A 26,945-nucleotide genomic window follows, 5' to 3' on the forward strand; every position below is an offset into this window, starting at 1 on the left:
GCTCCTACTATTACTACAACATGACAACAGGTTCCTTAATTACACTCGATGTAGTGTCAATGAGGAAACCCGCTGAGCTTATCGTGCTCAGCCAATTTTCCCATTAAACTCTTTGGGATTGCTTGGCTGTACTATTGCACGCATCCACACCTATAGAGCCTGATCTGAATTGTATTTATTCAGTAACAAGTTTCAGAAACGTGTTCTTGCTAAGGAAAAAAATATATTAAAATAGAAAACATTATAATATCATGCTTATATACATTTTTTTATTAAACATGTGGTTACATTTACATGTTAATTTTTGAATGACAATTTTAGGAACAAAAACAGTCAGAAAAACTGTCTCAACAATGTGGTCACTTTATTAAATTTTGAATTGTACCATTGGGCTTTTGAGCCCAGTCTGTAGCTGGCTGATCTCTCCTGATAACCCCCTTATTGGTCCCCAGACCTCTTTCTCTTTTCCTCTTCACAACAATAAATCTGAAATGTCCTGCCAACAATTAAGGACCATTAGTTTCCTATATATTGTGTTTGTACCCCAGATGACACTTGCACATTCCCATCTTCAACAATCTTGCTTTATGTATAGGGTGTTGTCCCATTTTATTTCCCTCATGGGTCTCCTTGTGTATTTAAGGCCTTGCTGACATTTTTAATGATTTTGGGCTAAAGACATTTTAGTCTCTGAGGTCTGAGTTTGCAACCCCAACTTCATCTTTTTTCTTTAGTTTACAACTAAGATCTATTCTCAAAACTTGCAATGTTTCCCTAACGTCTGCTCTCCCCTCCCATCCACTCAACAATTTTTGTTAACTCTGTATCCTCTACCTTGAGATCTGTGGCATCTCTTTATCTGTGCAAGGCCTAATCTTTACTAGCAGGGTATTCCCTGAACACTTGAAACACTTTCTTGAAAATGTGCTTTTAGTAACAATTAAGTACTGCATTAAAATTTGTATTAAGAATAAAATTAAACCTTTTTAAACTGAGGGAAAATATGCCAATAATTATTTAAGGATCTCTTTGTATACCATGTTGTCAGTTCGGCCCTCCGGTTGTAACATGACCAAGCTGTGCGCTGAGCTTACTCTTTAATCAGTTTCAGTTTCATGGTTTGTTTCAATTACGACAGTATTTGCAGAATTTGTTGTGTTGAAGTGAAATTCGGCATCTGTCAAGCGTTGTAAGCACACAACCGGTTTCATCGATAAAATTACATCCAGCTTTTGAGAGTTTAAACATTCATAAACATCAAAGTGTCCACTACTGAAATCATCACCTGTGAATCTAAGATGTTTAAGAGGCATTGGCGGTTGTCGAAAGGTGTAAAATATTTGGCCATTTCGGTACACTTGAAAGCGACAACCGAACAATTCAGCGGCAGCCATCAACTCACATGCAGAACCATAGGTGAAGGGCTTAAGCATTTCACTCTTATAGTGCTCCTGTGTAGTATAATTATCTCCTGTACCGTCATCAGTCCACACCTTGAACCTGTCCCAGTCATTCAATACATAAGACACAATGTTCCTCCGGATATCAAGAGTGAGCCTGATATGGCCGTGCAATATATAACAAAGAGAATGGAAAAGGTAGGTGCCATCTCCGGGCATGGAAACCACTCGGTAAGTGACAGTTCTTTGATCGATAGTGATCACCTCGATAGAAATGGTAATGGGGGTTGGAATGATAAAGGAAGTGGGTACCTGAGAAATGTAAAGTAAGTCTAAAATACCTATACAATAACTATAATTGTAATAAACAAGCAATAAAACAGCGGAGAAGCCGTGGATTAAACAAAAAGGCTGTAGTTATCAGTAGGTAGACGTGAATCCCGTGGCGAAGCAAGGAAGGGGATGTAGAGACGGAGCGACGGACGGTCTTATATAGGCAGGCAGCCAACAACGTGGGAGGCGTTGGGATGGGAGACCCAACGCCACCTCACACAGTGGCCGAGCTGCAGGCTATGGACGTATATATGTACGTAAGTAGGATTCAGTTAGCGTTGGGAACCCGTGTACCAAATTTCTTGAAGAAAGACCCATAAGTAACAAAGACTGTTGAAAAGTTCAATATGGCGGCCAACAGTGGCATCATACCACCGAAATAAGTACGTACATTGGTTTCAGTTAGTGCAGGGAAGCCGCCTACCAAATTTCAAGGAGATGGGGCCATAAATAAGAAAGTTCAACATGGCGGACGTTGTTGACCGTTATGACCATTACACGTAGAATTTCGAAATGAAACCTGCTTAACTTTTGTAATTAAGCTGTAAGGAATGAGCCTGCCAAATTTCAGCCTTCTACCTAAACGGGAAGTTGGAGAATTAGTGACGTTGGAAAGTTCAATATGGCGGCTGACAGTGGCGTCATACCACCGAAATAAGTATGTACATTGGTTTCGGTTAGCGCAGGGAGGCCGCCTACCAAATTTCGTGAAGACGGGGCCATGAATAAGAAAGTTCAATATGGCGGACGTTGTTGACCGTTATGACCGTTATGCGTAGAATTTCTAAATGAAACCTGCTTAACTTTTGTAAGTAAGCTGTAAGGAATGGGATTGCCAAATTTCAGCCTTTTACCTACACGGGAAGTTGGAGAATTAGTGACGTTTGGAAAGTTCAATATGGCGGCCGACAGTGGCGTCATACCATCGAAATAAGTAAGTACATCGGTTTCGGTTAGCGCAGGGAAGCCACCTACCAAATTTCGTGAAGATGGGGCCATAAATAAGAAAGTTCAACATGGTGGACGTTGTCGACCGTTATGACCGTTACGTGTAGAATTTCGAAATGAAACCTGCTTAACTTTTGTAAGTAAGCTGTAAGGAATAAGCCTGCCAAATTTCAGCTTTCTACCTACACGGGAAGTTGGAGAATTAGTGATGAGTCAGTCAGTGAGTGAGTCAGTCAGTCAGTCAGTGAGGGCTTTGCCTTTTATTAGTATAGACTAGCAAAATACCCGCGCTTCGCAGCGGAGAAGTAGTGTGTTAAAGAAGTTATGAAAAAGAAAAGCAAACATTTTAAAAATAACGTAAGATGATTGTTAATGTAATTGTTTTGTTATTGATATGAGTGTTGTTGTCATATATATATAAAAATATATATATATACATATATATATATATATATATATATATATATATATATATATATATATATATATATATATATATATATATAGCAAAATACCTGTGATTGGCAGCGAGAAGTAAAAGAAAAGGAAACATTTTAATAATAACGTAACATGATTGACAATGTAATTGTTTTGTCATTGTCATGAGTGTTGCTGGCATATATATATATATATATATATATATATATATGTGTATGTATATATATACACACACAGACACATATATAAACATATATATATATATAAATATATAAACATATATATACATATACACACACACATATATATATACATACTGTATATACACATATACATATCTACATATATACTGTATATACACATATATATATATACAAATCTACATATATATATATCCACATATATATATATTAGGGGTGGGACTCGATTAAAAAAATTAATCCAATTAATTAGAGGCTGTGTAAGAATTAATCTTGATTAATCGTATGTAATCGCACACGTAAATTTGCCCCAAATCGCAAATGTTTTTTTTTAATTTAAAAGTGTTTTAGTGGGCGACAGAATCAAATAATAGACATGGACATGAATATTGTAAACTGAAGCTGTTTTAATTTCTGAAAAAAAGCCTTTAAACTGCATTTGAATTCAAAACAGAAACAAAAATATCATCCCTGGTTAAAATTGGGCAGACTTAAAAATAAAGTGGTAGTTTAAGTACTTTAAGTAGATTTTCAGAATAGTATTGTCTTTAAATAATAATAACCAAAATTTCAACATAAAGTGCAGTTTTTCTTCTTAAAAAAATAAGTCAGAAACATAAAAGGTAATTTGACCAACTTAATCTTTAAACTCTGAGTAACATTAGCCAAAATTATTTTGTACATTAGGCTAAAACAGTGTGATCATTGAACATTTTGTAATTAGATGTAATTAGAATTACTAACGGTCACGGAAGTCCAATGATCCCCAGTAAGAGCCACAAAGTCCGCTTTCTGTAATGCATCTAATTTTGCTTGCTTTTCAGTGTGCACAAAACCATGCTTTTATCAAGGCTTCGCTGGAAGTCGAAATGATCAGTCGTAGGAACGCTTTATTCCGACTCTAACATTTTTGTAGCTGTGATGTGTGCATCAGTGTAATGGATGTACCAGGAAATCATGCATTGACAAAAGTTCCCGTTTGCTTGGAATTGAAAGTGTGATTAAATGCGTTATTTTTAGCGTTTATGGAGTACATGCATCGAAGCTTCTCAGCTGTGCTTGTGCTAATAAAGGGAAACATTTTAAAAATAGCGTAACATGATTCTGCGTTAACCTAATATTTTTCATACGTCCCAAACCAAGGAGATCGAAGGTAAAATGAATGGGTAGCGCGTACATACTCAGTGCATCCCCTCTCGGAATCGAACCTCGAATGTCGGCATTAGAGGCTTAAGACTCTACAATTAGCCACAGCGTGTGGCTTGTCTATGCTAGAGTATGTACTGTAGATCGGGTATATATATACATTTATATATATATACCCGTATCGCAGTGGAGAAGTAGAAGTTATGAAAAAGGGAACATTTTAAAAATAACGTAACATGATTGTCAATATACAGTAATTGTTTTGTGAGTGTTATTGAATGTTGCTGTCATCAAGGATTTGATTATCATTATTTGTTTCAATCAGGTCGTATTTGTACGATGTGTTGTGTTCAAGTTACATTCCGTGTTTGTCAATCGTTGTAAAGATAAGAGGTTTCATTCATCGATTAGTTTCTTACTGCATCAATAAACAGCTCGTCTTCCTCTTTATCTGAGATGTGACAAACTGCATGCACGGGTTTTTTTACACTGTCTTCCTTTAGCGGGACATTCACTTTTTCCACCGTGTGCTTTGTTTCGCAGTAGCTGCACTTATGAATATGATTCTATGTATCAGGCGCTTCATATTTTTTGCTGCCTTCTCAATTGTGTAATTCGGTTTTGTTCAGCACTCTTTGGAACTGTTGCTTTTGTCTGTGCACTGCGTCAGTTCACGTGAGCAGCTTGGTGTTCTTGCATCGAAGGTTCCCAGCTGTGCTGGTGCCATCTCGTGTAATGTCAGCTAAGACCCGGCACTTAAAAGTTTCTCTCGCAGTTTCAATGAGTTTGTGCCAAACACCACCCTGACCATCTCATCTTCCTCTGCATAAGCACAGTCCTTCACACGTGAATATTTACCGGCAGTGTTTGTATTGGATTGCCGCTGATGGGCGGCCTTATATGGGCAGGCACTAAATTACAAACGCTAGTGGCAGCCTGTCTATGAACTTAATTTAATATAAACTTACGGTTCACGCCGTGCTTTGTTTCCGCAGTAGCTGTACTTATGAATATGCTTGTATGCATCATTTGCTTCATAATGTTTTTCTGCCTTCTCAATTGTGAAATGGCGTTTTGTGCTCATCGCTGTTTGGAGTTCTTCCTTGTTCTCTACGTACTTACGTACGAGGCGTGATGATGTCACACGAAACTCCCCCCACGGCCATCTCCAACTCAACTCCATTACATTATATGTAGAAAAATAGGTTCCAGTTATGACCCTTACGCGTAGAATTTCGAAATGAAACCTGCCCAACTTTTGTAAGTAAGCTGTAAGGAATAAGCCTGCCAAATTTCAGCCTTCTACCTACATGGGAAGTTGGAGAATTAGTGATGAGTCAGTGAGTGAGTGAGTGAGTGAGTGAGTGAGTGAGGGCTTTGCCTTTTATTAGTATAGATTAATGTCGAGTATTGAAATATGTTCTGTATTAATGGGGGCAGAGCATTTAATGACGTTTAACACTAGAATTACCAGAGCCTACGAGAAAACTCAAAAATCCGTCCCACCTTAAATGCGTTCGCACCTCTCCCTCAGCGTCTTTAGTCTTGTAAATGTGCTGATTAAGACAAGCAGCCGGCTATTCCATCCCCCCACCCACCGCTGCAGTTCGATTTGCAAAGAAGTTTCTCAGTGCTCAGTGTTTATTTTCGAATGAAGTGCTGGAGCTTTATTGGGTAAAAAATTACATCGTCATTTAGAATACATACATTTCATGTATGTTCAGTGTCATCAACAATCTCTGTAAAAACGTTGTTAACACAGAAACGTTATGACCTGTATTGTACATTTTGGAAAACGTTGTTGCACTAATGCAACATTATATTCATTTGCATACCTTCATGCGGTTGTAGTCATGACGTGACTGCTTTTTTTTTCCAATCTTGGCCAGTGTCCATATGTTGCTGCATGTTGGTATCTCTTTTCAACTTCAGGAGATGCAGAGGACAGAATAGTACAGACAGGTCAATTCTGCACTATATACAATCTTCAGATTCAAATGTTAACAGTTTCCACACACACCCAAGGACCGTCCTTCGTACATTTCCGAATTGTGTATAAGGTGTGAAGCCTGAAGTCCAAATATCAAAGAAACATATTGAATAAAAGCGCACTTGTTTTGTTATACTTGTACCTTTTGTGTAAGTGTTTATTTGATATTTGGACTTCAGGCTTCACACCTTATACACATGTCATAAAGACGGTCCTTGGGTGTGTGTGGGGTGAATCTGATGATTGTATATAGCGTGGAACTGACCTCTCTGTACTATGCTGTCCTTTGCATCTCCTGGAGTTCAAAAGAAATACCAACATGCAGCACATGTGGACACTGGCCAAGATCGTAAAAAAAACAAATGCTGTCACTGACTACAACGCATGAAGGTATGCAAATGAATGTAATGTTGCATTAGTGCAACAACGTTTCCCGAAATGTACAATACAGGTCATAAAATGAATTATTACAAATGTCATATATACCTAAGTGTTTTATCTTGGTAGAGTAATATATATATATAGCTCTACTTTCCCCTATTGTATTATTAATATGTAGCATTAGAATGCCTAAGCTCACAGACTTACCACTGTTTATAAGGTATTATTCTATATAACTTATCCTCACCTTCCCTTCTATATCTATAACTTCAAGCAATTAAATGTAGTAAAAAGACAAGCAGGAGTTAAGTTACACATAAAATAAGGTATTATTGATAATATTCATTAATAATAACAAAATGCAAAGTACATTTGAATATTGGCAACCATACAACCTGATAAAATGGTGACGTGTATCTCAGGTAGCACACAGACTTGTAGTTACTTAAAATGTCTCTAGTTAAGGCATCATTGGTGCTCAGCTTTCTTCAGAACAGGCCTCAAGCCTGTCTCAATATGGCTGAAGCTGTGCTCTTCATTGTGCTGTTCTTGTCAGTTCATGGTGTGATGGTCTTCATCAGTTGTTAACAAGAGAAAGATACTTCTACATCATCACAGGTTAGCAAGAGAGATGCTTCTTTCATCATATGTTGGTCAGTAAGAGAGAGAATGTGGTTGAACAAGCAAATTTATAGGTTTTCTGTCTAACCCCTACAGCCAATAAGCTAACCTGGCTTTATGTGGGGGGTGAGAAAAAGACTTTAGCAAAGAAACACTCGCCAAACTGGTTTAAGACACATCCCCAAATCCTGTCGTAAAATTACAAAGAGACAGTCGTTACGGTTGGGATGGGGGTTTATGCGGGGCAAACACGAATGTCTCTCACCAAAGTAACACTAAATTACATTGCTTTGCCTAAATTATAAATAAAGACACACAAAACGTTTATAAAGTCATATGCAAAATCTCACATCACAACACTAAGTCTTTATTTTTTGTCAGTGTTTATTTGACATCATGGATCAGAACTCAAGAATAAAACTGAAAAAAAAAGTTGACATCCACAGTCATTCTCAATCACGCACACCACTCACATCCACGTCCACAGTTTTCCCAGTCTCGTTCGTGCACAAGATCTGACATGGTTTTCAACTAAAGAGGGGGTATAACAAAACAAGTTTGTTTGTTATACCATGTCTTTATATGAAAACGGCGTCAGATCTGGGGTTTTTGTGTGTGGGAGCTTGAACGTAAGAGAATAAAACTGAAAAAAACCCTGCTAACTTTAACTATAAATTTACAGATGCAAATCAAATGTATGTTTTTATTGTATTATATAAACAATAAGAGCCGCTCACTACTCAAAATGGTAAATTTGGGAAGCGGCTGATATCGAAACCGCGACCTCTTGAGGCAGCAGTTCTTAGAATTGCACCCTGCAAGAAACGTCCACTCACATATAAGAACAACGCAGCTGCACCAGGCGTAAAGGAGAAAGATGGCATCGTTTGAATACAGGATGAAAGATGAATCACCTGTCCTTGAAAAAATCAGCACGGCTTACAGAGCTCGCCAATGCTACACCGTCTAGATCTTTTTTTTTAATTTTATTAAATTTATCGTTATCATTCCATACAAATAGATAAACTTTTACAAAAAATAGGATTGAAAACAAATCGAGAGAGAAATGAGAGAGAGAGAATGGCCAAAGAAGTGAAACTTAAGGCTTTAGGCTTAAACATACCTAAATTGATGAATTTAATAGGGCAATAGAGATGAATGGAGAAGAAAAAGAAATGCGGAGATAATTGCTTCCTCTGTGCTTTAAGAGCTTATTCTAAAATATTATTGATTAGATCCTGTCAGGTTTTGAAAAAATTCTGTACAGATCCTCTAACTGAGTATTTCATTTTTTCCAATTTCAAATAGTATAAAACATCGGTTTCCCACTGACTTAAAAGAGGAGAGTTAGGATTCTTCCAGTTTAGCAATATAAGTTTGCGTGCCAATAGTGTACAGTAGTGAATGCAATAACAGTTTGCTTGTCCTTCTCTACTTTAAACGTATCTGGAAGAACACCAAACACAGCTGTTAATGGGTTAGGAGGGATTGTGATACCAAGGCTGTCTGAAAGGCACTTCAAAATTTTGGTCCAGAATTATGTTAATTTGGTGCAGGCCCAAAACATGTGAACAAGTGAGGCTGGGCAGCGTTCACAGGTTGGATCTTGCCCTGGAAACATTTTGGACAGTTTTAGGTGAGACAGATGTGCTCGATATATAATTTTGAGTTGAATAATTGTATGCTTTGTGTATATGGAGCTCGAGTGAAGTCTCTGCATTCCTACTTTCACTCCTTTTCTGATATATTGATTAAGAGATCTTTTTTCCCACTGTCCTCTTGGATCTTTGAAAGGGAGGGACTGTAAAATAATTTTATACATTTTAGAGATGGTGTCTAAGTCCTCGAAATTGAGCAATATTTTTTCCAGCATGGAGAAGGGTGCAAGATGAGGAAAATCGGGAGGCTCTGTTTAACAAATTTCCTAATTTGAAGATAGTGAAAGAAATGTGTAGCTGGAAAGTTAAATTTGGAATGTAATTGTTCATAGGATGCAAAGATGTTGTCTATATAAAGATCTCTAAGCAATTTAATTCCAAATCTTTTCCAGATATTAAAAACTGCACATGTTTGCGAGGGTTGAAAGAGTTGATTCTCTTGCAGAGATGCCGCAGATAAAAGATTCTCCATCTTAAAATGCTTTCTATATTGGTTCCATATTCTGAGTGAGTGAAGCACAATTGGGTTATTAGTATATTGCCAATAACTTGCATTTATTGAGGCACAAAGCAGGGAATATAAAGAAGTACTGCAGGATTTTACTTCTATTGCGGATCAAGCCTGTGTATGTTCTTCTATTTGTGTCCAGGTTTTTATAGCTTGTATGTTTGCTGCCCAATAACAAAACTGAAAGTTTTGTAGAGCCATGCCACCTTCTGCCTTAGGTCTTTGTAGGGTCTCTCTTTGGATATGTGGATGTTTTGAGTTCCAAATAAAAGAGGTTATTGTTGAATCTAATTGCTTAAAAATAGATTTATTGATGTACATTGGAATGTTTTGAAACAAAAGAAGCAGCTTAGGAAGAATATTCATCTTAACAACGTTAATTCTTACAGCTAGAGTGAGAAGAAGGGTTGACCATCTATGCACTAGTGTGGTGTATGTGCCCAAAAAAAGTCTAACTGCATTCTTGTACCATTGATTACCATCGTACTAAAGTGTCAGCAGGTATTTTTCGTGGCATTACACTTGTAATTTGTGAGCATTCCCTTGTCGATCAAACAGAGGAAGCTCTGCAGCCTACTTGTGACTTTACACTGTAGGAAGATAAGTAAATAAATCAAGATAAGTAACATTCGATCTGGCCTTTATATAAGTAAAATATAAATGCTTCTTATGTAAAGACCATCACAAAACATAATCACAAACAAGAGTTTGCACGATACGCTGGCGAGCACTGTAAGCGGTGCTGTTTATTTGAAGAACAGGTGATTGGCAGAATGACGCCGGACCTCGTCCTGTATCCAAACGGTGCCATCTTTCGCCTTTATGCCTGGTGCAGCTGCGTTGTTCTTATATGTGAGTGGATGTTTCTTGCGGGTGGGGGGCTTCTGTTCTCTTTCTCCGATCTGTGTTCACCTCTGTTATAGCACGTCTTTATTTGAAAACAGCATTGTCAAATCGGAGCAAGCATCAATGCGACACAGAGAATAAAACTGAATAAAAAAAAATGCTAAACTTTACAAGTACTATACATTTACACCGTCTGTTACAGACTCAAATCAAATGTATGCTTTTATTGTATAATAGTAAGAATAAGAACAGATCAGTACTCAAAACATTTATTTTGGGAGACGTTAAGACTCAAACCCATGATCTTCTGAATAGGAGTCGGCAACTCTAACTGCTGTACTACCAAAGAAGTCAGGATGACAAGCAAAACTAACCTGATTTATTTTTCTTCAGTTATAGTCTTGGGGGAAAAAATTTGTTCTGTTATACTTGTATCTTTTGTGAAAGTGCTTATTTGATATATGGGCTTCAATCTTTACACATTATACACTTCATGTATACATTTTATTATTAGTAATAAAACATGGAAAAAGTTTGTCTTTTAGGTATGTGTTCAACATTTCCTGTCATCCTACACTTACAAAGATCTTTGTTGACACGAAACACACATGAAATGCATATGTTCCGAATAACGATATATTTTTTAGCCTAGGTACCTGTCTCACTGATAAACAAGGCTTCAGTTGGGAAACGTTTTTGCAGTTTCTCCGGCAGTGGGGTGGATGGTATAGCAGGCAGCTTGCTACTTGGGATTATCAACACATTTACAAGACAAAAGAGCTGAATGGAGATTTGCAAGTGGATTTAAGGTTGGCCGGATTTACGAGTTTTCTCGTAAGCTTTGGTAATTCTAGTGTTAAAGTCAAAAGACAAAAAATCTAAAATGCTACTGCAAGATTTATTACAAGAAAAAGAAAATACAAACACTTAACTCAAGTTCTTAAGTCTTTACACTGGCTGTTGGTCAAGTTTAGGGCAGATTTCAAATCCTCCTTTTAACACTTATAAAACTTTAAATGGCCAAGATCCTGCTTACTTATCTGAACTTATCATTACTTATAAACTAGAGCGCAAATTATGATCTCAAAATGCTGGTCTTCTTATGATTGAAAGGATTAATAAAGGTCAAGTTTTTAGTGACAGGGCCCTAAAACTGTCGAATGGTCTACCTGTTCCTATAAAAGGTGCCCTTTAGTCTTAGTTTTTAAATCCTAGCAGAAGACTCACTATTTCAGTTTAGCATATCCTGACTAGAGCTGCTATTTTTTTTAGTTTTAGTTACTTTTTAGTTGAATTCAAAATATAATCATGATGAGACATAATTGAAGTGTTTAAAAATATGAAGGGAGTTAGCAGAGTGGATTATGATGATGACTTTAAAATCAATTCATCAAAAACACAGGACACAGCTGGAAGCTTGCTAACTCGAGTAAATTTCTCAAAAACATTAAGAAGTTTTTCTTCACACAGAGAACCACAGACACTTGGAATAAGTTGACAAGTAATGTGGTAGACAGCAGGCCTTTAGGGACAACCAAAACTTGACTTTATGTTTTTCTCAAACCTTTTTTGGATCAGGTACAGTGCAAAGTGTTTTCCACAGCAGCAGCACTATCTGGAGCCTGACCGACAGTCTGAAGAAATAACACAGGATAACACAAAGTTGGTCAGTACAGACCTGATCAGGACTAATGACATCCAGTCCTGTGGCTTTTCCTGTTTGTAGCCTCTTCAGTTTTCTCCTCACTTATTAATCAGTTATAGACAGTCCCATCCTGTCAGTCAGGGATGAACTCATCATTGGCCATACTAGCTGAATTTGTAAGAGTTGTTGATTCAATATGATGATGTGGTGTGGCCATTGGAAGAAGGTTCTGGTGGAAGAAGGGAAACTTTATTAAAAAATGTGTTGAGCCCTGGATTTCTTAAATTAATTAGACCCAGTCTATTCCAAACACATTTCGTGTTATTCTGAGTTTTTCTATTTTAGCTTTGTAAGTTTACAACCTTTCACTCAGATTTTTCTTCAGCACTCGTTGGGCACCCTTCAGAGCCTCTTTGTCAATGGGTTTGAATGTTTTCAGCTGTTTTTTTTTTTCTCAAGTGGAACCTGACACCCACTGTTGGAAGTTTGTCATTGTTCCATCCAAAGTCACATGGTTGAAGTCACCACATATTGTAACTGCAATGCTATAATTATTCAACATTAGAGTGTTGGTGACAGAGTAAATCATTTTTCTTGCAGAGTCCTCAATTTCAGAGGAAGGAATATAAACAATAAGAGTGGTATCAAATCAAAGGAATCAAATTCTTCAATCTAAAGTTTGGTTAGAGCTTTGGCTTAGAAGTTTAAGGAGTTTGCTTTGCTTTTGTACACACTTTGGGGGGTTTCTCAACCTATGATGGGCAGGAATTCTGTTCAGGGGCTGTTTCTGCCTTATGCCCTATGCAGAACCCCCGCAACCATGCCCAGGATTAAGAGGGTTTGAAAATAACATGACATAACTTTGTCCATTAACTGTGTTCTTTCTCCGGTCTCTCACACTTTAATTAATTATTATATTAATTATTTAAATAATTATTTAATTATTTTTAGTCTGTAAATTCAGCAGACAACATGAACCAATTCAAACATCCAATATGTGTTTGTCCTGATTACAAATATTAGTTTTAAGTGTAATATGCTCCATTTAAAACCATTCCTCATTCACATAGTTGACCAGATACCCATGTGCCTTTTTTCCACAGTGCACTGGCTCTTTGTCTGCACACATAAGATGCAATCTAACCAGCATTAAAACAGTGTCATGTATATCAAGTTTCAGCCAGCTCTCCATAATACACAAAATGCTACAATATCTGTATGATGATTCACTATGAGAGCAGGCAGTCCATACATTTTATTTGACAGAGACTAAACACTGCCCATTACAATTATTGGCAGGCCAGCTATGAATCCTTTTGTGTCTTGATTTTATTCTTTCTCCAGCTCTTTATACTCGCCATCTATGGATTAACAACTCCTGTGGTACAGTGAAATTATACTGTTTAGGCACATGCAACTGCAGTACTAATAGCTGATTACAGGATTCTATACTAATAAAAGGCAAAGCCCTCACTGACTCACTGATCACTAATTCTCCAACTTCCCGTGTAGGTAGGTGGCTGAATTTTGGCAGGCTCATTCCTTACAGGTTACTTACAAAAGTTAAGCAGGTTTCATTTCTAAATTCTACACGTTACGGTCATAACTGAATCCTACTTATGTACGTGTATACGTCCATAGCCTGCAGCTCGGTTGCCGTGTGAGGCGGAGTTCCATCCCCCATCCCCACGCCTCTCACGTAATTGGCTACCTGCCCATAAAAGGCTGTCTGTCGCTCCGGTCTCTTCATTCCCTTCCTTGCTTCGCCGCGGTATTCATGTCTCCTTGCTGATAACTGCGGCCTTTTTATTTAATCCACGGCTTCTCCGCTGTTCTATTGTGCTGATAACTGCAGCCTTTTTTATTTAATCCACGGCTTCTCCGCTGTTTTATTGTTTGTTTATTACGCTTATAGTTATTATGTAGGTATTTTAGACTTGGTTTACATTGTTCAGGTACCCATTTCTTTTACCGTTCCAACCATACCCCCATTAACATGTTTATCAAGGTGATCACCATCAATAAAAGAACTGTCACTTACTGAGTGATTTTCATGCCTGGAGATGCTGTCTGCCTTTTACATTCTCTGTGTTACATATTGCACGGCCATATCAGGCTCAATCTTGATATCCGGAGGAACATTGTGTCTTATGTATTGAATGACTGGGACAGGTTCAAGGTGTGGACTGATGACGGTACAGGAGATAATTATACTACACTGGAGCACTATAAGAGTGAAATGCTTTAGCCCTTCACCTATGCTTCTGCATATGAGTTGATGGCTGCTGCTGAATTGTTCGGCTGCCGCTTTCATGTGTACCGAAATGGCCAAATATTTTACACCTTTGGAGAACCACCAATGCCTCTTAAACATCTTAGATTCATAGGTGACATTCTGAGTAGTGGACACTTTGATGATTATGAATGTTTCAACTCTCAAAAGCTGGATGCGAAGTTATAGATGAAGCCGGTTGTATGCTTACAATGCTTGACAGATGCCGAATGTCACTTCAACACAAGTCCTGCAAATACTAACGTAATTGAAACAAAACATGAAACTCAAACCGATTATGACAGCAGCAATCCAAGCTGTGAGAATACAGTAAAAAGGAGGCGTGTTAGACGTCATGGTACATTTTCTGATGCAGTTAGACGGAAACAACTTTGTGACGCTGCCGCTAAATACTCGCAGGCAAATCCACAAGTTCATAGACACGCTGCCGCTAAATACTCGCAGGCAAATCCACAAGTTCATAGAGACGCTGTCGTTACATACTCACAGGAAAATCCACAAGTTCATAAAGACGCTGTCGCTAAATACTCACAGGCAAATCCACAAGTTCATAGACATGCTGTCGCTAAATACTCGCAGGCAAATCCACAACTTAATACCGGGAATGCCTGTTAAACATCTTAGATTCACGAGTACCGATTTGGGTAGTGAACACTTCGATGAATGAAACCTGTTATCTTTACAACGGTTGACAAACACGGAATGTAACTTGAACACAACACGTCCTCCAAATACGAACCTGATTCAAAGAAATAATGATAATCAAATCCTTGATGACTGCAACACTCATAACAGTGACAAAGCAATTACATTGACAATCATGTTACGTTATTTTTAAAATGTTTCCTTTTCTTTTTCATAACTTCTTTAACACACTACTTCTCCGCTGCGAATCGCGGGTATTTTGCTAGTATTTAATATACCACAGTTTTATTTTCTCAGTGTCTCTTATACTTCTAGGCATTAGAAATGTAAGGTAGCCTTTCAGTTGCTGTCTGCTCCACCTGTGACTTCTCCCAAGTTTGCAGCTTCTCCAAAAGACTGTTGCTCAGGTTTGCAAAGACGGCAGAAGATCATTGTTACATTAAAAATTCATTTATATGATTTTCTAGTGGCTACCTCCAGTAACAAGCTAGACCAGATCTAATCATAATATTAATAAAAACTAGAAACTAGTTAATAAAATTGATTATCATATTACACTGGCAGCTGTCAAGGGGTGGGAAATAAATGACCGCAAGTGAATTGTCAGTCCTTGAAGATGATGTGTTGGAAGCAGCAAAAATGGGCAAGCATATAAGCAATTTTGACAAGGGCCAAATTGTGATGGCTAGATGACTGGGTCAAAGCATCTCCAAAATGGCAGGTCTTAGGGGGTGTTCCCAGTGTGCAGTGGTTAGTACTACCAAAAGTGGTTCAAAGAAGGACAAGTGGTGAACTGTTGACAGCCTTATGGGCAAACAAGCGTCATGGGGCATGAAGGCTTGCCCATCTTGTCTGATATCACAGAAGACCTACTGTAAAACACTAATTGCTGAAAAACTTAAATCTTGGGTCCTGGCATTCCTGTGGCTGTTACTTTGACTTGTACCACTTACCTAAAGATTATTGTAGATTGTAGTTCTCTTTTAGCAGGATAATTCAATTCCTTTCTAGGGAGGCCACACCTCACAACTTACAGGACCTCCTGTTAATGTCATACTGCCAGATATCACAAAACCTTCAGAAGTCTTGTGGAGTCCAAGTCTCGATGAGTCGGAGCTGTTTTGGCAGCACGAGTGGAATCTATATAATATTAGGCAAGTGGTTTTAATGTTGGGGGTGATCTGTAGAAGTTCAAAAACAAAAAAGTTAAAATGGACAAGACACTGAGCTATTTTAAAAGGCTGCAACCTGCACAGCCACCACAAGCCAGAATGAGCTCATCATTAGTACAAACACCACAAAAATAGTAATTTAATGTTTTTTTATTACTATGGAAAGCTTGTAGATTCTTACCCTTGAAGCCTCGAAGCTGTAATTGCTATCGAAGTACTGAATTAAACGGACTGAAACCTTACACAAATGAAGGACTGATTGATTTTTAATAAATTTTCAAACCTTTTTTGAAAACATGTTTTGACTTTGTTATGTTTTTTTAGTGCAGATGGCAAGCTTATCAATTTAAAATAAATCTACAGCACATTAAAGATTGTAGAAAGTGAAGGGGTCTGAATGCTTTCTAAATCCTCTTTATATTTCCAATCCTGTGTTCTGTAATGTCATATCTTCAGGATTTTTCACTCAATCATTCATTATTTTTCCAAATCAAGGTGTTTCAATACATGGTCAAAAGGGGCACAGAACCTGTATATTCTTCATATTATTATTATTATTGGCCAAGCCACGATGTAACATTCACCTGTTACCTTGACAAGTAATAAAAATAATACGCTGATTGAATTTATTTACGAAAGACAGGGAAACAAATTTTAAACTTTTTAGGGGAATGCCCTTACAGTGGTCAGAGATGGTCAGAAAATCGAGAAGGCAGAAGCCAAAATGTTGCAGTTAAACCAAATTTCAAACCCAACAATGAAAGCTGTCTTCTTTGTTCCTAATTTTGATTTGAAAGTCTTGTAGCTCTTATTAAGTGAGAGAGTCTTTCTTGATCAGATTTACAGTTCAGACATTAACGCTCAAACAACATGTTACTATCTTAAACAGTGCAAACGCAATTACATCATATGATCAGTAATGATATTTTTGCCATAAACAGTGTGGTCACCACCATGTAAATTACACAGCAAACAGAGTCCATGAAAAAAATCTACCCAAAAATGATTCCATGATAACACCTTTAAAATAATGATAAAAAAATAACAAATCAAAAATAATTGAAAAGAATAATATAAAAAAGCCAAGGGCTCTCAAATACTATAAAGAGCATTTTTGTTAATTAATTAATTCTGTATTTGCCATATCAGAATATCTGGCTTGTTTAAAGGATTTTTATACTTTTCCTTCTGCTTAGTAATTCTGGTCAATGGTTTATTTACAATAGTTCGTTGGACATTACTGAATTGCCTTGTTTTTTTTTTTTTTTGCTTTTTCTTAAGAGACAGTTTCCTTTTGAAATATAAAACAGTTGTCTATTTGTGTTAAATTAATAATAAATTATGTTTGCAATTAATTATAATGGTCTTTCTTGTGTTTGGAAAAGGGTTTTGATGGTTTTGGCCTTCTCAGTTTATTCAGCTCAGAACAATCCTTACAATATCCAGGTCAGAAATGGCACTTTTTGTGGTCATGTTGCATTTGGAGTGAATGCACACTCATTTAATATTTTAGTTACAAAAAAATAGTGCTAATCTTTAATTGCCTATTGTGTGGATTGAGTAGTATCAACAGAAACCTTATATTTGTTTCACCAAAATGCAGACAAGAAATTCACACAAACACAATGAGAAACCTTATTTCTAAAAGTTCCACTTGCACTTCTTTCTTATGTTTCAACACTGGTTTACTTTATAAACACACATTTAATTATACCTACATTTTTTATTATTTGAAAATATTACCCTATTCAGTTGCACAATCGCCCACCTCAGTTGTCTGATGTAATCAGTCTTAAGTAACCTACATACATGTACCTCGAATATTGAAACAGCAATATTAACCACAGTGTCATTGTACCATCTGATCTGGATAACGTTTTTTGAAAACATCTACTTTTCACCACATTTTGAGCTATTGTTTCAATATTTGAGCTTTTTTAACATCTCATCTATACTAATTTAGGCAGTGTGGTCTTGCAGCTGTAATTTTTTTTTTCTTGTGCTGTAAATCTTAAGGCTGGCAGCTCCCTTTCTGCTTCATGTATCTCACAAATCCATAAAGTATACAAATGTTGGAATAATTTTAAGTTATGATTTTTAATAAACATTAACAATCTAAATAAATATAAATATTATTTGGAACTACTGTGTGACACAGACAAAAAAATCACTCTTCATTTGTTCTACCTGTGAATGAGCCCAGTTTTTCAATTTTCAGTGCCAGTCAAATGAGTAAAGCTGAGCTTGATGCCACCTCACTCTTTTGTTTGAAGCCCAAAGATCTGTTGTGAAAGTTGTTCCAGTCCTCAGGTGACACGGTTGAAACAGAGGGAAAAAAACTGCTTTGGTTAAAACTTAGAGGATGTGAAACATGTAAGTCAGAAATAGAGAAAGAGGCTTCTATCAAACTGAAAGTGAGGAGAGGAGGGGCCATGCTTAGTTAACACACAGAACAAGGCAACAGATACCAAGCCATCTTTCTGGCCAAAACAGCAAGAAGTCTTCTGGGAAACAGTAACATTACTAGTAGTGTTGATAGTGGTGGACTTACTGTTCTGTGCTGAAATGCTGCGGTCGTTTTATTTTTACGCAGTTATTTGTCAGAACACTTTGAACAGGTTGATCTGCTTTTCTGTGAATTTGGTGGTTACCATTTCCTGTCCTCTTCTCTTGTCTTGTAAAGGGGATTGTTGAGCAGCATTAATAGACAATTCTGTATGTACTAAGCATTAAATATGAAGATACTGTATTATTGTACCCTTGGTGCACCACTCAATTAAATAATATGAATATTTGTAGAAAGGGATTAAATTGATTAAATATGCTGGACTTGAAGCTACTACTAATAAAGTTTATGTTCTGACTCATTTCGAAGAAAAGCACAGAAACCTGTGGCCCTCCTTTCCACATCTGGTAAGCACTCTACTGATTTTAACTTGTGGCATTAAAATAGTACATTTTTGTGTTTAAATAATTGCACTCTTTATGTGCTTTTACACAATTGTGCCTGATCTATGATGTATTTTCTAAATAGTAACCAGTCTTCAACTTTTGAAAATGTTATTTTTTGTTTGGCATTCTGTAAGAAAAGACGTGTACAGGACTCCAGGTTATTTTATCTTGGAAATAGGGTTCCTTTTTAAAGCTACTTCACTGGAAAGCAAAACAAGCACGTGGCGTGGCTTGGCTTTACTGCTAGTGTGCAATTTTACCTTGGCCTAAGTGTCATCTGAGGTAAATTACTCTGAATTATGCTATATAAAGATAAATAGAATTTAGAAGTGATGGCAAGTACAGTTTTTCTGAATAGTCAACATGGTTTCAGAAGAGAGAGGTCGTCATTTACCAACATCTTGGAATTCTATGAAGAAGCAACAAAAGAATATGATCAAAGTGGACCTTATGATATTATTTATCTTGACTTTCAGGGAGCATTTGATAAGGTGCCACATAAGAGTTTGGTCATCAAACTGGAAGCAGTGGGAGTTTAGGGTGATGTTTTTAGATGGGTGCAGAATTGGCTCAGACACAGGAAGCAGAGGGTGATGGTGTGAGGAACATCATCAGAATTGGCCGATGTTAAGATTGGTGTTCCACAGGGGTCAGTGCTAGGGCCGCTGCTATTTTTAATATATATAAATGATTTAGATAGGAATATAAGTAACAAGCTGGCAAAATTTACAGATGATGCCAAGATAGGTGGATTAGCAGATAATTTGGAATCCATTAAATCATTACAGAAGGACATGGACAGCATACAGGCTTGGGCAGATTTCTGGCGGATGAAATTTAATACCAGTAAATGTAAAGTATTACACATAGGAAGTAAAAATGTTAGGTGTGAATACACAATGGGAAGGCCTGAAATCCGACAGTACACCTTATGAAAAGGATTTAGGAGTCATAGTGGACTGTATCAACTGCAAGACAGTGTTCAGAAGGCATTAAGAAGGCTAACAGAATGTTAGGTTATATAGCACGATGTGTGGAGTACAAGTCCAAAGAGGCTAAGCTCAGGCTTTATAATGCACTGGTGAAGCCTCATCTGGAGTACTGTGTGCAGTTTTGGTCTCCAGGCTACAAAAAGGACATAGCAGAACTAGAATAGTTCTCATTCTGGGGCTACAGGGAGTGAATTATGAAGAAAGATTAAAAGAGCTGAGCCTTTTCAGTTTAAACAAAAGAAGATTAAGTTGACAGGACTGATTCTTTTTTTAAATTATGAAGGGAATTAGTACAGCGGATTGAGACTGTTATTTCAAAATGAGATCTTTAAGAACATAGGGCCACAGTTGTTAAGGGTAACTTTCACACAGACATTAGAAAGTTTTTTTTTACACAGAGAACCACAGACTCTTGGAGTAAGCTACCAAGTAGCGTGGTAGACAGCAAGACTTTAGGGACTTTCAAAACTCGACTTGATGTTTTTTTAGAAGAAATAAGTGGATAGGACCGGCGAGCTTTGTTGGGCTGATTGGCCTGTTCTTGTCTAGTCTGTTCTAAATGTTCTAAAGTTGAGAAGTGGAAGCAGTGAAGATTTTAGATCTAAAAGCTAAAAGTTACTCCCTGATCATGGTTCATTGGTCAGTGGCAAAAGGTTTAAAGCATAAAAATCCCCAAACTCAAATATTTTTGCTCCAGCATACAATGAAATGCCATTTGAAGCATGCAAAATGATGATTTTTAAACATTAGCCCAGATTAACTCCTAAAGAGACACTAAAGAACCTGAGTGAACAAATCTTTTGAGCTAGTATAGATATGTTCTGCTTAACAGGTATAAACATTTGTTTCAAAAGTTTAATTCTTATGATTAAAAAGTATCATTTGAAAAATACAGCTTAATGTGGCAATGAAAAGATATGCTTTGGGTTAGATCTGACACTTGGAATTACCGTGCTATTGAAGAAAAATAAAATGTATATAACAAGCAGGTAGAAGAAAACAAAAAAATTAATACGCACAACAGGCAACTCTCAGCAAGCGTTTCACTTCGTAAAACATATCTAACTTTCTACTAACTCAAGTAAACAGAAGGTTAAATTGATGGAAATGTTATTATTACAAAAGATAATATTATTATGATGTCCTTTTATCCATTTAATAAACCACGCAATCTTGGTGTACTTTCATTGAGAGTAGAACTGTATTCTGCCAGAATTGGATTTAAGAAAGTCACTAACCCTAAAGCTGGTATTGTTATAATACACTGTATGTTTTATAATATTGTAGTACTTGCAAAACCTTCCTGTTGGTTTGGCCGAAGGAAACGCCTACTAAATTAATTGATTTACCATAATAAATGTTATGATCACTGAGTCTCGCAGTCTTTCATACCCTAACTCCTTCAGAAAAAGACCTTTCCCTGAGCTGGCTTCTGACTCTGCCCACCTTCATCTTCCTGAAGGTTCTCTGAAGAGCACTCACCTCACTAGCATGTCTCACCACTATCAATCTAGTCCCTGAACCTTCCTAACTCTCCCAGTAGCCAACCAGCTGCTACACCTCCCCCTCCCAGTCATTATCCTTGAGACTGTATAAAACTATCATAGAAGCTGGGCAGGTGGGTCCTTCATGTTGAGAACTGAAACACATGGGGACAAGGATCCTGATTTTGCATCAGCAGGAAGGTCAGCTGTGGTCTAAACATTCTGAACAGTATCAGAATGAGACCTAGAGAACCCCTAGATTTCTCTTCAATTGACTTGCCTGACTGAGGCTCTCCACTTAAAAAAAGGAGCTAAGCAGACCTGATGGAGAAAAATCCTCCTCCCAGGGTGTAGCAGTTGCACCCAGTACACAACCTCACTGACTCTCTCCGAAACCTTGCAAGGGCCCACCCATGAACGGTCCAACTTAAGGGAATTGTATTTCTTTCTTTAGGGCTATAAACCTCACACACAATCCTCTCTCTCAAAATCTCTTTGGTATCAGACCAGCTTCATGCAAATGCCCACAAGCAAATTGGTGTTTAATTTCAAATCTGTCCTGCAGCTACTTGGCACACTAAGGTCCATGGGGTGTTGAAAGAAAGTGTCTGGGTGCAGGCCCAGCATCATTGCAGTGGGTGCTCTTAGATTAGATTAGAACTTTATTATTACTCCCATCGGGAAATTCAAAAGTTATTTAAATATTCAGAGTGTCAGAGTCTGGTATCAGTACAACCTGGAGCCTCCGGCCTTGAGCTCCAAATACCTGGAGTTAACTTAACAGACAGAAGTCATTATTTAAGTCAGGACCATCCTACAAACCCTAATATTAACCACAGTGTAACTTTTTATTTCCTGCAGGTTTGTGGAAATTCTGAACCAGGTCTCTATTCTCTTCTATTATATTGTATTCTATTCTATTATACAACCCCAATTCCAAAAAAGGTTAGGACAGAATGCAATGATTGCCAAAACCTATAAACCCTTGTTCTATTCATAACAGAACATAGAAAATATATCAAATGTTTAAATGGTGAAAATGTACCATTTTAAGAAAAGAATAAGGTCATTTTGAATTTGATGGTAGCATCATGTCTGAAAAAAGTTATGACAGGGCATGTTTACCACTGTGTAGCATCCCCTGTTCTTTTAAGAACAGTCTGTAAACATCTAGGAACTGATGAGACCAGTTGCTGGACTTTTGGGAGAGGAATGTTGTCCCATTCTTGTCTGATATTGGATTTAAGTGGCTCAACTGTCCTTGGTCTTTTTTGTAGTATTTTTTGTTTCATGACACATCAAATATTTTCAATTGGTGAAAGGTCTACACTGCAGGCAGGCCAGTTCAGCACCCAGACTCTTCTACTATGAAGCCATGCTGTATTAATGCAGTTTAGCATTTTCTTGCTGAATATGCAAGACCTTCCCTGAAAGAGACATTGTCTGGATGGAAACATATGTTAGTCTAAAACCGGTAAATACTTTTTAGCATTGACGGTGCCTTTCCAGTTGTGCAAGATGCCAATTCCATAGGCACTAATGTACCCCCATACCAGGAGAGATGCAGGCTTTTGAATTGAGCATTGATAACATGGTGGATGGTCCCTCTCCTCTTTAGTCCGGAGGACACAGTATCCATGGTTTTCAAAAAGAATTTCAAATTTAAAATTGTCCACAGAATAGTTTTCCATTTTGACTCAGTCCATTTTCAATTAGCTTTGGCCCAGCTTTGGCAGCATTTCTAGATCATGTTCACATATGACTTCTTCTTTGTATGATGAGTTTTAACCTGCATTTTTGCAGATGGCACAGCGAACTGTGTTCACACATGATGATTACTGGAATTGATCCTAAGCCCATGTTTTGATTTCCATGACAAATTCATGCCTGTTTTTAAGGCATGATTAGATTATGGCCTTATCCCTTGAGCATAGAGATTCCCCCTCATTCTCAGAATCTTTTGATGACATTATGTACTGTAGAAAATGAGATATTCAGTCTTTGCAATTTTACATTGACATTATTCTGAAATTGTTCTACAAGTTGTAGACAATTTGCAGATCAAGGAACCTCTGTCGATCTTTACTTCTGAGAGACTCTGCCTCTCTAAAATGCTCTTTTTAATACCCAATCATGTTACTGACCTGTTGCCAATTAACCTAAATAATTACAAAATGTTCCTTCAGCTGCTTCTTTTTAGTTCCACTCTCTTTTCCAGCCTTTATTTGCTCCATCCCAAATTACTTGAAACATGTTACTATTTACATATTTAATAAAATATGGGTCAATGAGATTTGCAAATCATTGCATTCTGTTTTTATTTATTTTTTTTACACAGCCTTTTTTGTAATTGGGGTTGTATTATATTATTATATTATATTCAAAATAACTGAAACATGGTTACATTAGAGGTACAAATACCGTTTGCCACATAAAGATGGCCATTGGCAAATTAACTCAAGCATAAATCTTCCTAACAACTCCCTCTGTGCTTAAAGTCTTAGCCTTTATAAATAGCTATGGTGAAAAAGATGGTAAAATGCAACCAGGCAGTAGTTTAATTAGTAGAGAATAATTAATGGCAAGGAGGGAATTATTGTTACTGCATTCTATTAAATTTGCCACCTCAGTCACATTTTGGTGTAAGTTGAAGTTACAAAATTTTAAATTGCTTAATAAGATTACTGGCTCTCCAGTTTTAAGATCTAGTTCCCCCTGCTAGTAGTTCCTGTTTATTTCATCTCATGTTAAAAGAATGTACCTTTCAATATGCTCAAAGCTATATGCAGTTCATTTTCCTAATCAATTGCCTTTTTTTGTCTGCATTGTACATTGCTACCAATTCATGGCTGTGATTCTGGCAAAACAGAGAGTTGCTGTTTTACTTGTTTAGATATTCATCCATTTATTTGTAGTATAAACTATTCTTGATCATGATTGTGAGAAGCCAATATGTCAAATAGGCTTTATATATATATATATATATATATATATATATATATATATATATATATATATATATATATATATATATATATATATATATATATATTGGAACTAGCTCCGGACACAGACAGGCCGACATCGTTTAAGCACCACCACATGTTTATTTTACAGTCACTATTTACAAATGTGCACCACAAACCCCAAACTCCCCCAAAGTCCAGGCCAACACCACACTGCCTCTTCCTTTTCAGGCGGCCCCTTTTATAGTCACCCGGATGTGCTCTAGGTGCCTCCTGACAATCTTCTGCCGACGCTCCCCAGTGTGGTGGAAGTGCTGCCTGTGAAACGGGAAGCACTCCAGGTGTCCCCAATTTTCTTCTGTATCATTTTAAGAAAATCCTTCTTGGTTGCACTGATGACTTTGAACTATACCTTGTGTAGTACCAGATAATGCTTATTCTTAAACTCTAGTATTTAGTTGTCTTTAAAATAGAAGCCACTTAATGTCTTCTAACTAAGAAATGTAAAAAGATACATAGAGGTCATCAGTACTGGCTTCTAAATGCCCTTAGCTTACTTTCTTTTACAGGCTGGTAAATAACTGATTTATGCTCTAGCTTGAAACCAGATTTACTCAGTATGTCACTCTGAGTGTGCATGTAGTCTGCATGTATTCCAAATGGAGGACTATAAAAACACACTACAATTTTTATTTTTCACATCGGTCTCTATAAATCCAACTCAATATATAAATGTAAATAAATGTATTTTTACTAATAAGAGACTGAGTCACTGTTTTGAGGCCTAATTGTATTTGTGTGGGTTTACATGTTCACTCTGTGTGTATTTTTCTCTGGCTACTCCACTTTTTCTACTGAAAAATGTATGTGTAAAATTAAATCATTTGGTGTGGGTCAATGGTTCCTGTTGATTAGACGGTTTATTCCTATCTTTTGTCTTATGCAGCCGTAATTGGATCTGTTTCCCCATCATCCTGAATCTGGCAAAGCACACAAGGTGCCAGATTGGTTCTTCAGAGTGATGTCATTGGGTAACCATTTTTAGTTTTCAAAGGACATATTCATATGAATATTCCAAAAAGAACATTCATTTGTGTAGATCTACAGTATAATCGGTTTAATAAACAGCCATTGATAGATGATAACAGATTTCTGAAATAACAGGGTCATGATTTTAAAAGGACCGTTGCTGCAATCAATGACATAGGCTAAATCCATTTTTTGTAATCTCTTAGTTTATCTGCTAGGTAGACTACCATACATTAAAGATTTCAGTTTTTTTCTACCTATTACTAAGTTTTTTAAAATACAAATAACCAACTTCGTATGCAAAGAAATCTAAGCACAATGAAATTGTGCTAAGTCAAGCAATAGTTCTTAGAGGAACCACACAATACATTTATTCATGTATCCATTTTCAATCTTGCACTCTTAAAAAATAATAGTTCTTTAGTGGTAAAGAACCATTAAGTACCATTAAAGATCCATTATTTCTTAAGATTGCAAGATTGAAAATACATGAATAAGTTTTAAAATGGACTATTGGAAAGCTTGCTCTGCTCTTCTACTAGTCTAGAGACCATCTTCAAGAAATTCAAATGGGGCAGCTGGGGTATAGTATTTTTAGCATTTTAACCCAATTCCTAATATTTTAATTATCAGCTTAAAATGTGTAAAATACGTATTGTATACATGGAGAGTTTGTTTTTGTCTTTTTTTAAGTTTCACAAGTAACTTCCTGAAACTGAAGCTGCAGCCGTTAACCTCTATCCTGAACTTTTGCTTGTTCAAAAAAAAAAGCATGCAAATTGTACAATCTTTTTCAGAGCCAGTTTCTTATGAAAATGAGTGAGCGCCTAGTTAATGAAGGTGACTTTATTCATGCAAGCAGAAAAGCAGTTCCAACCTGCATGACATTTTTTCTTATCTAATCCATTATTATAAATGCTTTTGTTGAATTGCCTTCCATATTAACTACAGTGTATAAGTGATTATTATTGAAGCTATTCTAATGTATTATTTGAAGCAATTATTATTTTGAAAAGTGGTGTGTGTGAGTTCTGTTAAGATACATTACAAAGATATGCGTTGCATCTCCTGTTTTTGGCTTCATCACTGAACAAAGATACTGTAATAGTGTCATTTTTTAACATGTTTAAAGTACACAGAACATAACAGTAATAATCTATGTTTGTGTTACAACATATGAAAACAGATCAGTAATTGTAAAAAAGCATAGGAAAATAAATATATATTTCACAGCACTGCATAATTACAAAAAACTGTGCACGTTTAAAAAAAGATAAAGATATATTCTTGATGTAGCT

General features: G+C 36.8%; 1 protein-coding gene across 3 annotated transcripts in view; it reads left to right on the forward strand.

The window, feature by feature from the left end:
- The window catches only part of rasgrp4 (RAS guanyl releasing protein 4), a 176,637-nt gene that overhangs the window by 38,472 nt on the left and 111,220 nt on the right, over window positions 1-26,945 (forward strand). The window contains exon 1 of one of the 3 annotated variants that reach the window (XM_039770782.1): window positions 19,000-19,137. The exons of the other annotated variants lie outside the window; for them this stretch is intronic. The gene's annotated coding sequence lies outside the window, so the exon portion shown is untranslated. Of the gene's footprint in view, window positions 1-18,999; window positions 19,138-26,945 lie in introns of those variants that run through there. 3 annotated transcript variants of the gene reach the window in all.

This window comes from Polypterus senegalus, chromosome 12 (genome assembly GCF_016835505.1).
Source record: "Polypterus senegalus isolate Bchr_013 chromosome 12, ASM1683550v1, whole genome shotgun sequence".
Taxonomy (NCBI): Eukaryota; Metazoa; Chordata; class Cladistia; order Polypteriformes; family Polypteridae; genus Polypterus; species Polypterus senegalus.